The sequence below is a fragment of the Aotus nancymaae genome, unplaced genomic scaffold, assembly GCF_030222135.1.
Source record: "Aotus nancymaae isolate 86718 unplaced genomic scaffold, 86718_ANA_hifiasm-v0.15.2.pri h1tg000014l, whole genome shotgun sequence".
Classification (NCBI taxonomy): Eukaryota; Metazoa; Chordata; class Mammalia; order Primates; family Aotidae; genus Aotus; species Aotus nancymaae.
In genome coordinates this window covers 45254322-45268654 of record NW_026988425.1, presented here as the reverse complement: position 1 = coordinate 45268654, position 14333 = coordinate 45254322, and positions in this window count along the sequence as shown.

Below are 14333 nucleotides of genomic sequence, written 5' to 3'. Positions count from 1 at the left end.
TGAATTTATAAGAATGTAATAGTTTGCATGGCTTAGATCTCCAGCATAACAGAGAAAATACCCCAAGCCCACACTGATTGAATATTAAGTTATAAAAGGCAGCCTTCTGCCACACCTCTCCACTCTGCAAAACCTACCTTAAAATTCTTGCCTTTGAACCACACATTTAAGTCATAGCTCTTCTTCCTGTCCAAATACTTCAAATATCCAAGTGTAATTTTAAATATCAATATGTAATCTCCTATAAATTAATTCTCTCATTTACTGGCAAAACACAGTAACTCATTTTCATAGTTCTAGAAAAGAGAAAATCGTCCCTTGATCTCCAAGTTAGTCATCCATAAAAACGGCATATTCCATTTTTTAATTGAATCAGACCTTTTTCAGTCCCCCCAACCCAGGAGGCATGTGAAGGGCTGCGTGCTTCAGAACAGCGAAGCTCTCATCAAAGGTGCCTGGCTTTGGCTTTCAGTATAGGCTTTCTCAAGCCAAGTAGTTTCTCCAAGAGAAGAACAATTTGGAGAGAAATTCAACTCATTTGTTGTAAAACATGAAAATGCAATTATGTAATTTGCAATGAAAATGAGACTTTCAATCTTTAAATTTAAATTGCTGAATCTCTTAACTTGCTGCTTACATATTGCCTTATATATTTTGTATTTCCTGAGATTATATCTCTTTTTCCAAGTGATGGCAGAGACCATGCATTAAACTCTTTACATCCGCCACAGCTATTTTTATGTTACCTTCTGCATAGTAACATCAATTGCCTATTGACTTAAACTGGGCATAAAGCACTTACATTTTAATTGCATTTTTTAGATTAAATTGAATCCTCCAAGTGAACACTGAAGGGCATAAACACAATGCTATTTACCATTCTTTATTTTGTAGAGACTCTATTATGAATTTTGAATGATCTTTATAAAATACTAAACCTTCAGCTTTCTATTAAATCTAAAGTATTTTAAATAAAATAGAAGACAAAATTATATCAGACCTAAAGTAAAAGTTGCAATCAGCAATCCTAGGTTCTGTTGCCAGCTTCAGTTGAATTTATCCCTTTCTCTGAAACAGTTTTCCCTAATCGTAACAATCTTCTCAGAGGATAAGTGGAAGCACCCACTGAGAGATGCTGATCCAAGATTCTTCTGAGCAAAGCTATTAAGGTAAACACTTGGTAGATACTGTGTCACTGAAACTCTGGTTATCTGGTCAGGGACATTTCCTTCTTGGAAATTTACTCATCACAGAGCAACCTGGGCCAGGCCAATAGTTTATCAGCAAGAATCAGAAGGAGAAGCTAGTGTCTTGCCTACTGAATCTTTTATGTTGCAGAAGTTACTAAGATGCATCCATTTTCTGATTTTTTTTTTTCATTTTTTTCTGAGTAGAAGTGTCAGATAAGGGCTCAGTGTTGCTCTGCTGAGCGGGAGTGGGAAAAATGAGGGGGGCATGACCACGGGGCATCATTTAAGCCAAATGTATTCCTGATGTTTGAGGTGGATGTCAGTTGCAGAGACACGTCATTATTTGGACCATCCTCCAGCTTAGACCACTAACAGAGACCTCTAAAATTTGCTTCTTGTTTTCATCCATTTGTAATATTTTCCAAGGGTAGCTCTGATTCTTGTACATTCCTTCTCTACAGAGTACTTTTTTTGAAATTCTACTTATAAAGAAATCTACTCTTCAATGACCAGTAAGCATCCTATATTTTCCATGGCATTTTCATTAGTTAAAAGAATTAAAAGAAACCCTTCATGTCTCAGCATTGCTTATGTTTTCTGTGAGAATAATTTATATTCCAAAGGACATCATAACATAACTGTGTATATATACGTCTAACCTTCCCAGTTAGAGTGTAAACTCTTGGCAGGTGGGAACCAGGTCTTAGGTGGTTTTGTTTTTCTCTTTGGTGTTTATTATAGAGTCTACCCCCCTTGTATTTTAGAAATAAATATTTACATACTTGCAACATGTTAAATTGATGATAATGCACATGAATTTCACTAAGATTTTTAAAAATTAAAATGAATAAAAAACATGCAGGACAAATGAATATTCTTTCAAAATCCCTTCCTGAGTGTTATAATGCATTTATGCACAAATTTCTTATTTTCAGGAACCAAATAATGTTCTTTTCCCCGGGATTTTGAACCATAATAACATTTTTAATAGAGTAGATGGCTGGAGATAAGATTTACTTCCAGAAAACTGGAATATTGCTTTGCAACATCTTCAATGCTGTATGTAGAAGCTAGCACAAGAAATCTTGCTCCTATTTCATTCATATGAACATTATTGCTGCAACTTCTATAAATAGAAAAGCCAGGATAGAATTTTTAACACAGGAAAAATAGTTGCTCAGGAAATCTTGTATAAATGGTAAATATTCAAATAATTTAGGAAGTATTAAAATAGCCATGTTCTTAGGACAAGAAAAAGAAAGGATCAGCCAAGGAAAACAATCTGAAACCTTAATTTAATATGTACTCACAACGTTAGGGGATTTGGAGAGTTTTTCAGAGGGAAAGAAAGTACTGTGCTTCCTTATCTGTGTCCTTAAATTCAACTTAATCTTACAGCCTTATTGAGTTACTTTAAAATTCCATTCTGCAGATGATACAGGGGGCAAAGAATGGGAAGCCAGGCTAGATAAAATACCCAGCAGAGAAGTACAGATCAAGTGACAACTCCTACACCGAAACCCACACATCTGATGGAGGGGGTGCATCTCCCACTTCCTCATTGGTTGATTCATTTATACAGTGATTATTATTGAACATCTACTAAATGCCAGTGACACTGCTAGATACTGTGTGTACACTGCTGAATGCAAAGGCCCACCACCTACCCTAGTAGAGCATTGCAGTTTTAGTGGAGCCGGGCAAGCAATAAAGAAGCAAATGGACAACTATAAACAAAAGCTGTGGCTAGTTCAGGCCATGAGAGCATTTCTGCTTCAGGATATGTGGAGGGGTTCTACCTAAGGCAGTGTGGTCAGAGGACGTTTTGCTGAGGAAGGCATAGTTAAGTTTGTTGCCTGAAGAATTAAAGGAGTCAGACACATGCGTGATGATGGTTGGATGTGTTCCAGGAAGAGGTATGAAAACTTGGAGAAGAGCTCAGTGTCTTTGGGAAACTGGAAGAAGCCAATGTGCTGGTGAACGGAGTCTGAGGATATGATGCAGATCTAGCTGACATCACAGAGATAGCGAAGAAGAAATTATGTAAGATTTGTCTAAACCATGGTAAGTAGCTTAGATTTCCTTTTTTAGGTCAAGATGAAATGAGAAGTTATCAAGGATTTCAAGTAATGAAATAATCTGATTCTGTTTATATTTTAAAAAGATTATTGAGGCTCCTTTGCTGAGAACAGAAAGAGCGGAAGGATGGATGGATGCAGAAAGACATGTGGGAGGCTATTACAGTCATCAAGGTCTAGGAGAGGAAGGAGGGTGGTTTGGGCAAAGAGACAGCCATGGGGCCAGAGAGAAATGGATGGACTTGAGTTACGCGTTGAAGGCAGAAGCAACAAGACTCAGTGATACCTTCACTGTGGAGGATAATAAAGAGATAAGAATGAAGAATTATGCTGAAGTTTCTGATTTGATAGTAATATCATTTTTACCAAGGTGGGGTTAACTAGATAAGGAAAGAGAAGGACATTTTGAAGTGAAGGAAATTTTGAAGTGAGATTAAATGTCACTATGCTTTTAAAACTTAAATTTTTCTTTTGTTTTTTTTTTTTGTTTGTTTGTTTGTTTCTTTTTGAGACAGAGTCTCACTCTGTTGCCCAGCCTGGAGTGCAATGGCACAATCTTGGCTCACCACAACCTCCGCCTCCCGGGTTCTAGCAATTCTCCTGCCTCAGCCTCCTGTAGCTGGAATTACAGGTGTGCACCACCATGCCCAGCTGATTTTTGTATTTTAAGTAGAGATGGAGGTTTCACCATGTTAGTCGGGCTGGTCTCAAACTCCTGATCTCATGATCCGCCCACCTCGACCTCCCAAAGTGCTGGGATTACAGGCATGAGTCGCCGCACCCAGCCTTAAATGTTCTTTTTTAAAAATAGGAGTCTTATACAGTCAAAATGCATGCAAAACTTCTATTTCTTTCCCCATGCATGCACTTTCTCTCTTTCATACAGAGACAGTTGAAAAAACTGCAGATTTAGCACATTTGGAAACTCATTCTTCTACTGGTAGCAGATAGTAAATGCAGCCATAATCTCTTGGATAGAAATTTGCACACTTTCTCAGTTCATGGTTCCTGCTATGTTCTGAATGTTTGAGTCTCCCCAAAATGTGTATATTGAAACCCTTGTTAACATGATGATTTTGGGAGAGAGGTGATTATGTTGTGAGGGAAGAGCAGTCATGAATGGGATTAGAGCCCTGACAAAGCAAGCCCCAGGGAGTTCGTTCCCTTTCTACCGTGTAAGCACACAGTGAGAAGGTGCCATCTATGAACCAGAAAGCAGACCCTCACCAGACACTTGATCTGATGGCGCCTTGATCTTGGACTTGTCAGTTTTCAGAGCTGTGAGAAATAAAGTCCTGTTGTTTGTAAGCCACCCAGTCTATGGTATTTTATTATAGCGGCCCAAACAGACTAAGATAGTAACCCTTCGTATCTCAAAACATATTTCATAAGTGTGCATACATACATGTACTGGAAGCAATTTTATTTTATGTCATCCTTAAATAACCACAATCATTTACTAATGGGTTGCATGTGTGCACCTCTCGGCACTGCACAGCTTCTCAAACCTTGTAAGCAGATTGGACACTGCCACCTTTATTTCCCCTTTTACATTGAATTCTGCATGCTACTTGCTTTTTGTCACGGAGTCCTTAAAAAACTCAACTCTTCAAAGATATGACATCATTAAGAGGAACGTAGTACAATCCAGTGGTGAAACTGTGAATGTTTTTAAGCTAATAATTTGCTTGTGTCTGACAGATATGGTTTTGCTTCGCCTGAAAATTTAAAATATTCAGCTGTGCCCCTATGAGTTTCCTGAGATGCCCTGGTGGCCCCTTAGTCATAGTGTGGGAAATGCATCTCAGTGAGCGGCTAGAAAAGCATGTAAACCTTAACCTATGTTGTTCAGCAAACAGCATTCAGACGCAACATTAGCACAGTCCAGATCTTTCCTCAAATCAACTTTTCCTCACTCTATGGCACCAAGTTCCCAAGATTACTTATTTCTCCCAAGTCATTTCCATTATAAACTTCCCACACTCATGAGCCTCCAGTGGATTCCATTTGTCTATTGGATTTCAGTGCCAAATTTGGACTCTTGACTGTAGATCCTGCATCAACTGACCGTCCCTATCATAGTTCTCCCAACTCCTTGCTGTGACACCCCATGAACACCTCACTTCAGCACAGGAAGTCTTTTCCAGCTCCTTTCTCCTCGATGGCTTTTGCTGCTTCTCATTGTGTAATGCTTCTTACCTTTCTACTACCTTTCCATGCTCCTTCAGTGACTATGAACTGTTTCATCCACAAGGCTTTTCTGAGAAAACTCCACACCATCAAGTGCCTGAGCATGGAGTTTCTTGCCCGACTGCCTGCATGTTCATCCTGTCTCTGCATGTATCAGCAGTACAGTCTGAAATCACCACACTTCTTATGCTTCTATTTCCTGAGCTGCAAAACAGGGAATAATATTATGTATCTCAGAGGATTGTGGGAGGGTTAAATAATTCATTACTGTGAAATACTTAGATCAGCACCTGACCCAGAGGAAGCACTTAGTAACTGTTAAATAATGACTATTATAGTTGTTGTCTCCTTTATTTTAATTACAAATTAAATGTGCTTATTTTTCTGTAACTACAGTAAAAGGTCCTCCTCAAAGATGAAACACAACAGTGTTTCAAGTTCTGAAATTGAACTGGACTGGAAAAACAAATCATTTTTTGAGACAATTGTAAAATGATCACATAAGTAAGTACACTATTTATATGTACTTGTTCCTCTGTAACTGCAGTAAAAGGTTCCCTCAAAAATTAACATCGCAGTGTTTCAAGTTCTGAAATTGAGCCTGAATTGGAAAAATAAATCATTTTTCAAGATGATTATAAAATAATCATGTAGGTAAGTGCATTATTTCATTAGCAATCTGAGTTTTATGTAAATAAAGTTTTCTCAATTTGACCGTTACCTGTATTGTACACTAAAAACTTTTTTTAAAAAAACGTTAACCTGTCTACTTGGTAGCTTTCCGATATACTCCTCTGCTCTCTTAAAGAGAGGCTACTGACTATAAATTATATTAGTTTTAACTCATTATTTTCAACACAAACAACCATCACCACGCAGTGGCTCTGTCTAGTGACCTCCCACCTGTGTCTCCTTTGCCATTTCTCTTCTCATCATGTTTCCCTCAAACTATCCCTTCCTTTTAGTCAGTGAGAGGAAGACATAAGAGGTTATTTCATTTGTAGCCTTACTTTTCAAGTAAGAGGTTTGTTTATCACCACAACATGTGATGGCCTGAGAAGGCACCTAACTGGGCTTGGTGAAGGCTAGAAGAATAAACTGGGACCAATGAGGCCACACGTGACGACTGAAACAACGACGTGGGCTTATAAAGCAGAATTTTACAATAATGGTTTCAAATCAGCAGAGAAAAGTTTGCTTTTTTTGTGTGGTTTGGTTCTGAAGATTTGATATTGCCAGAAAAACAAGATCTTTCCCTGTTTTTACAGTATGGTGTTTTAAAATGGTGGGGTGGGGGTGAGGCCCAGCTGTGAAGAATCCACTGGCACCAGGGCATGGTTGGTGCTCAGTTTCATTGCTATGCTTCCAAACATTTCATTTGAAGGAAGGGTTCAGAAGCCCCCTATTTTCAAAATATGAATCCACTACTTTAAAATGATGATGAGTCAGAAATCACATCTTCGGTGATACATAATGGATTCAAAAAGCCTGACTAACGCACGAGGCTGTGTTGTATGGTTCTGTGCCTGCAGGAAGCGAGCATTTAGCATGCATATCCGTTCTTTGTGTATCCTTCCTGGATGCATTATGTAGCTAATGCATGTAGAAGAGATCATTACGGTACCGATTATCTCCACATTAACATGCCTGTACAACAGATTGACTGACATCACCACCTTTATTAGATGCCTAGCGGTGGTTAAATCACAGCAAGAACATGAGCTGTGCCCTTGGACATAGTGTCACAATGATTTGCCACCACTGTACTGTAAAATCCACTTGTGATGGCTAATTTTATGTGTCAACTTGGCTAGGCTAAGATGCTCAGTTGTTTGGTCAAATGCCAGTCTAGATGTTGCTGTGAAGGTATATTTTAAATGTGATTAAAATTTATATCGGTGGACTTTGAGTAGAGCAGATTGCCCTCCAATCAGTTGAAGGCCTTAAGAGGTCCTTTGAAGAGAGAAGGATTTCTGCCTCAGTCCATCTTCGGACTCAAAGCTACAATATCAGTTCTTCTGGAGTCTCCAGCCTGCCAGCCTGCCTTGTACGTTTTGGACTTGTCAGCCCCCACATTCATGTGAGCCTATTTCTTAAAAGAAATCTCTGTTTCTCTCTCTGTCTATACACACACACACACACACACACACACACACACCTTATTGATTCTGTTTCTCTGTAAAGCCCTGATTTACATAACACCAAACCTAGCTGATAGCTACTTTTAATCTAGCTTCTTCCTCTGATTAAGAGTGAGATTTTCTTTTCAAATATAGAAGCTGACAAGCTGATATGTTGCAAATGGCTTCCACTTGGGCTGACTCCATTTCAAAATATTATTGTTATTATTATTATTACACAAATGGAAACAAATCAGAACAGTAGCACTGAATGTCCGGTGCCCTCCGAGATACAGAAGAGTGTTACTTCATACCAGGACAAAGGGAAAAGCTCTCCCAGGTTCCTGTGATAACACCACTCCTGCTACATCCCAGATTTAACATTCTAGAGTTTATATGGAGAGTAAAATGAGACCCCACTGGACAACATCCATTGTTGCTACCTAGCGAGGATTTTACCAAAAACACAGGAAAGGAAACGTCTTATTTAAAACTCTACTTCTGTAAAGCAAGAAATATTTCTCTTGTGACCTTTTCAACTAATGGAATATTCAGTTGGCTACACCTCGTCTCTTCATTCTCTAGATTGCATTTCCTTACAACAGTCAGGAAGAGGAGAAATGTGGAAAGAAAGGGTGATGCTTGACATATAGCAGCAGATTGGCCAAAGGAAGGTGGGAATTCTATGGAGAGGAGGAGTGAAAAGAGGAAATAAAAGTGGGAAATCAAGATAAAGCTGTAAAAGGGAAGCATTAATTCATTTCCATTCCAAATCTAGATACTTCTAAGCATTTGCAAAACTTGAAGTAGTTTTGTTTTGTTTCGTATCAAATCAGCAATTGAGGCCTTTTTTTTTTTTTTTTTCCAAAATAGAACCATCAGTGTTGTTATAATCTTCAAACCATGCAAATAAATTGTTGGATGAATTTCATTCCACCATGTAAGGGTTTATGCTGAAATTTCCTTCAGGTAGATAAGTTAGATGCATAAGGATATGACAAATTCTCCAGGGGCTGGTGATGAATTCTTAGAGTGTAAAGCTGCTCCCCTCTGTTGTTTGTAGATAAGGACTTTTCAAAGCAGTCTGTGGATTTGAGAAATAAAGTAGAGGGAAAATTTCTCCAAGTAGGGCATATTTCTGATGACTAAGCTGAACACACTGTATCTATCCCAAGCTAAGTCAATAATGGATTGTTCCCAGATAAGCAAACAAAAATGGGTTATATGTAACTTAGAGCTGAAAGAGCTGACATTAATTAACTAATTTAGTTCACCATAGAACTGGCCCAAAGAGACAAACAAAAAAATCCCAAAAGACCCCTCCAAATCACTGACTGGGGGAGCATAACTTTCATCAGGTGATTTCATTAAGGTCACCAATAAATGCAGGACATGATGAACTCATTCTAGTTTCTGTGGAGCAGCAAACAGTGTGCATTCTGAATTGCATAGTGCTGTTTATCTTTCAAGTTTTCTTGTCTTCACAAGCCAAGTGAAAAACAGCACTCATTGCAAGAGAGGAAAATCAAACTATAGAGTAAGTCATAGATTTGCACAGTGCTGTATTGAAAAGCACATCTTGAAAGAGGCATCACTGTGATTGATGAGAAAAACCTCTTAAAATTTTTGTAAACCATTTTTCATTGAAGATTTTTTAATCTTCTGATTTTGTTTTTAACTAAATCGTGACTGTTTTTAAAAAGGTCTCAAAAGACAGGCATTTAAATGGTAACTTTCCTAATTCCAGAGAAATTGAATTCAAACAATAATTTACCTGGAATTGAAATCAGCATAGAATGTCCCTGTTTTGCCTCTTTTCATGGTAAACCTGTGACAGTAGGGCCATGTGTTTTTCTTTACATTTTAAAACTATAAATATTTGAAAATGCTAGAGCTTTTCAAAGTATAATTAAAACTATAAAATGGAAGTGAAAATGTATAGCCTCTCATGAAAATGGTAATTTAGCTTTCTTGAAACTTAATTCACATGAAATATATAAGATACTTATGACAAGAAAAGAGACAGGGGGAGGGAGCTAGATTCTTGGGGTAGAAGATGAAAAGTGGGCCCAAGATGAAAACTGACACGTTCTACCTAAGAGAACTGTTTCTCCAGGAAATATTTCCTCTTGTAAAAATGTGTTCTTAGTTTACTTCCTAGAATTGGAAAGAAACCCATTCTCCTGAACGTTAAACAAGGAACCCAGGTGATGAGTCAAAATCCTTGCATTATGGCTGCCTCTTTATTGCTAGTGAACCCACACCAGCTGTTCCACATCTCCCTGCCTCCGTTTTTCAAGTTGTCAAATGGAGAGAACATCTTGTCTAAATATTTTATTGAGTTGAGGAAAAGAAAACAGAGATGCTATACATGAAAGACTCCTTAAAGCTAAAAAAAAAAAAAAAAAAAAAAAAAAAAAAAAAAAAAAAACTACTTGATTGCAATGTTTTATTGCTTTGATTCCCCTACTTCAATAGTTTTTTTTTTTAGATCCTGCAGGTTTTTTTTCAATCCTCATCTCAACAGCAAAGCAAACGTTCCATAAACTCCAGTGGAGAAAAGAAACCTCCTCTGACAAGCTCCTGAATTTGCTACTCAATCATGTTCTATCACATCAAAGTAAAATTGCTTTTGGAAGTTAGTGGCCCCATTAAAGAGAGTATAGCCAAGAGCTGGACTGAGATTCATTTCAGAGGGCTGTGTTCCAATGTTGAAGAAGCACTGATCACAAAGAGAGTGCAGGAAAATTCTCCTCAAGCCCTTTTCATGTAAGATCTGTCCATGGCTTCCATCTCAAATTCATTTGACGATCTTCCTTAACTCACAAAGTACAGAACAAAAAATAAAAATCACATTGTCTTAATCAGAATAACACATTTTCATATGAGGAGCTGATGCTCTTCTGTCAAGTTATAGCTGAAAGGGCCCTCAGGAATCACCTGGACAGGTGGTTTCTAAACTTTTTTTTAATGCAAACTTTCTTTTATCAGATGAGGTCTTACTCTGAACACAGATACATAAGACGGTATAGAAGTGGCTCTGCTTAGTTGAATTGGGAAAGGTGAAGTTACCCACCCAGTCGCCTCACTTACCCACTGGAATTGTCACATTTTCAGAGCGCTAAAGATCTGTGGTACGCAGTTTTAAAATAATTCATCTTTTCTCTCATTTTACAGACAAGGAACATTAATTTGTGTCCCTGGTGGAGGGACCAGAGCCCACACCTGCTAACTACATCCAGTGCTCTTTCTATTACACCAGTCCTTTCCTTCGTTTTCTTCCAGTGTCATATTCCACTGAGCGTAAATGAGTTGGTGAAACCTCTGGCTATGCTCCATGAGGGAGCCTGGGGGTAGGGAAGGATCTGGGTCTGTGAACAAAATAAAAGAAAAAGATGTAACGTGTGCCTCATAAATAAGATTCAGTCACTCAAAGGTGAAATAGAGAAATAAGAGATTAAATGAGGGTAGAGGAAGCAGAGCAGCAGTTCACCAACCTTTGGTTGCACTTTAACAGGTTTCAAATTATTGAGGATTCAAAAAAGCTTTGGCTCTTAAAGGTTTTATTTATTTATTTTTATATTTACCTAAGAACCACTATGACTGAAAAATTGTAAAATATTTATTAATTCATTCATTTAAAAAATCATGTAAATGGACTGTTATATGTTAACATAAATAACATATTTTAAAGAAAAATAACTATTTTCCAAATAAAAGATAGTGAGAAGAGTGGCGTTGTTTTACCTATTTGCAAATTTCTTTAATGCTTGCCTGAGAACACAGCTGGATTTTCATATCCACTCTGCATTTCAGCCGATATGAATGAAATCAGTTGATTTGAGTTATCACATACATGCAGCCTCTGGGAAATGCCACAGTAGGTTCAGAAGAGCATGAGAGTACAAAAGGCAAATGACATCTTGGTAGTATTGTGTAAATAATTCTGACTCCACAGACTCCTGAAAGGTTTTCCGGGACCCAGACAGGTCCTTGGATCACACTTGGAGAACTGTTGGTTTACAGAGACCAGATATATCATGGGATCAAGCCAAACCAGATAAGCAGAATGACAAAGATAGCACTTTTCAGTCGATCTTTCAGCAGTGATGTTTCTACTTGGAAACTGATAAGAAGTATGAATCAAAGCTGACAACAACAAACACCAAAGTGGTATTTGAAACCCAAGGTAGCCCAATTGATTTGTTCTGGGAACCGAAAATATATACATTGGCCATTTACTTTTAGACAGTGTAAGGATAGTGAAGAGTAAATATAAACATCATTTCAATTAGATAAACAGAAACTAGGCAAAAGGCAGAGTGTATTGCCATCACTCTATCTGCAAAATATAGAGAAGATTGTTATCACATGTAGAAAGAATCTGCAGTTCTAGGACAGGCAGAATGTCTAGAATTTGAACATGGAGTTTCTGAGTACAATATCGTAAGAAATCTATTTTATTCAGAGAGAAACTGAACTCATTAAGAACCTTTGCAATTTGTTATAATGTGTGGTCATTTTTATGTACTCCATGCCAGGCCTGTAGAGTTTAAGAATCATCTTTAGAGTGACTTGTGAGTGTTTCTATAGGGACACTCTGGACTGAACGTTAAACCTTCTACCACAGTTCTCTTTCCTTTCGAAAACTGGCCACACGCTGAGCCAATCCACTTGTCACCATTATCTCAAGTTTCTTTTGTATGCTCCCCACATCCAAATTCTCAAAACCGTACAAAGCCATGTGCCCACAAGACAATTTCAGAAGGCCCCAGGGGCACATGTTGTGAATGACTCAGCCTGAGACTTTTGGCTCCATTCTTAAACCCCTCCAACCTTGGTCTCAGGCTCTCAATTTAGGAGAACACCCATGATGCATTTTTAAATCTGAAAATGTAGCGTTTATTTTTCTTTTTTTCTGAGTGAATGGCCAGGAGAACGATAAGAGGAATGTCGCTGCATTAGGAATTCAACTCATGGAACCTTAGTAAAAAAAAAATCAATCTTGTGAAAGCAAACATATTTGTCAATTTCGCCTTTTGAATATACTGCAAATGGTACGTTCAAAGTATTTCAAATAATACCTTGTTGAGGGAAAATTGATAAAAGAAATAAAAAGCAAAGAAGAACAAATAAAAGTAGAAATTGGAGAAACTGCATAGACAAAAACTTCCTTAAATGCAATCATTATTTCTTTTGTTTCTATCCTTCCTCTGTGAAACTCACTTTAGGCTAAAAGAAATATGAACGCATTTGAAGGTGAAAACATCTTAGAAGAGAAGTATCTCTTTGATTACTTTTGAAGCATCGAGCCTCCACTATTTGTTTTTATTATTTGAATGTTATTGTGGCAGATAAAACATTAACACTTGCAGAATTTGATAGAGACACCAACAGTGGAATAATGCAATTGCATGCAAATAGAACGTCCCAACAAGAAGAAAGTGTCAGGTGAATAATGACACATACCAGAATCCTGCTGGCATTTAGGGATTACTTTAATATGGAAAAATAATGAGGCAAGCAGGAAAAAAAATAGGTAGGTGAATGTTTCCTAAAGAAATACTGGTCTGGAAAATTTACGTTAGCCTTTTCATTTTTCTAAACTAAAAATACATAGTGTAGTCTTACTGGAAAAATTTGTGTGCATACTTTTAATAGGAGGCTCCGGTTTGCCATGTAAATTACCCATCAGGGAACATAAGAAGAAAGGACCGGCTATAGAATTAAAATGACCTCAGTGGAAGCTGACACAACACAGAAGTGAGAATTTGCTGTGTTCTGTCATGGGTGTCCAATGATCAGTACCAGAGGACTGTCCCCTTTTGGGGTAGTGACTGGAGCAGTGAAACCAGAGTGGTTTTTCTGTATGGTAATTATGCAACTGAGTATAAATACATTAAACCTGATTTGAGATCAAGGAAGCAGAGAACTTGTGCTCTAATTCCTAGCTCAGTTGCTTTAGCTTGTGGCCTTGGGCAAGTCCATGAGCCTTCTTATCGTAACTGTGACAGGTGATGACAATAATAAAGCACTTAGGAGAACCAAGTAAGAAATAGAAATGTGATGTGTTTCTTTTTGAGATGCCACCAATCTTCTGTCTTCCCTTTCTTCTGGAAGAGTCAAGTGGGGTTCTGTAGACAACAGCTCAGTGCCATGATAGTTTGTGGCAATATTCACAAGTTTTTATACAACTGAAAGACTTTTGCCCAACAAAGACTTGTAACATAGGGTATTTGCTTGATAAATATAAAATAAACATATAGCCTTCATATTTAAGATTCTGTCCACATATACATACAGACTCTTCATGAGGTATTAGAAAAGTCTGCATTGGTTGATTTTCAGAGAGAATGGATCAATGTTTATCCAGAGAACTGGGGACATGACTGGGACTTGGTGTCAAATGTTTTTTCTCCCACTCCTTCTCCCCCACCATTCTAGCTTCTGTTCTTTTTTATACATTGTTTAACCTTTCTTTGGTTCCAGGAGGCTTTTCCCTTCTGTTTGCCAAACACTTTTACAACCTCCACCCACCCCTGCCTTGGGGGTGTTTGTGTGTTGTGTGTGTTCGGGTAGCACCTGTGTTCATCTTTATTTTTATGTACTACTTATGAAGTTTCTCTTTTTCTTTTGCAACTATTTATATAGTTTCTGTTCCCAACTTGCAAATAATACTCAGGCTTTGCTAACTGTTTCCACCGTGAAGCATGAAACTTACTTGCCCTGGAGATACACAGTGGCCATAGATCTGC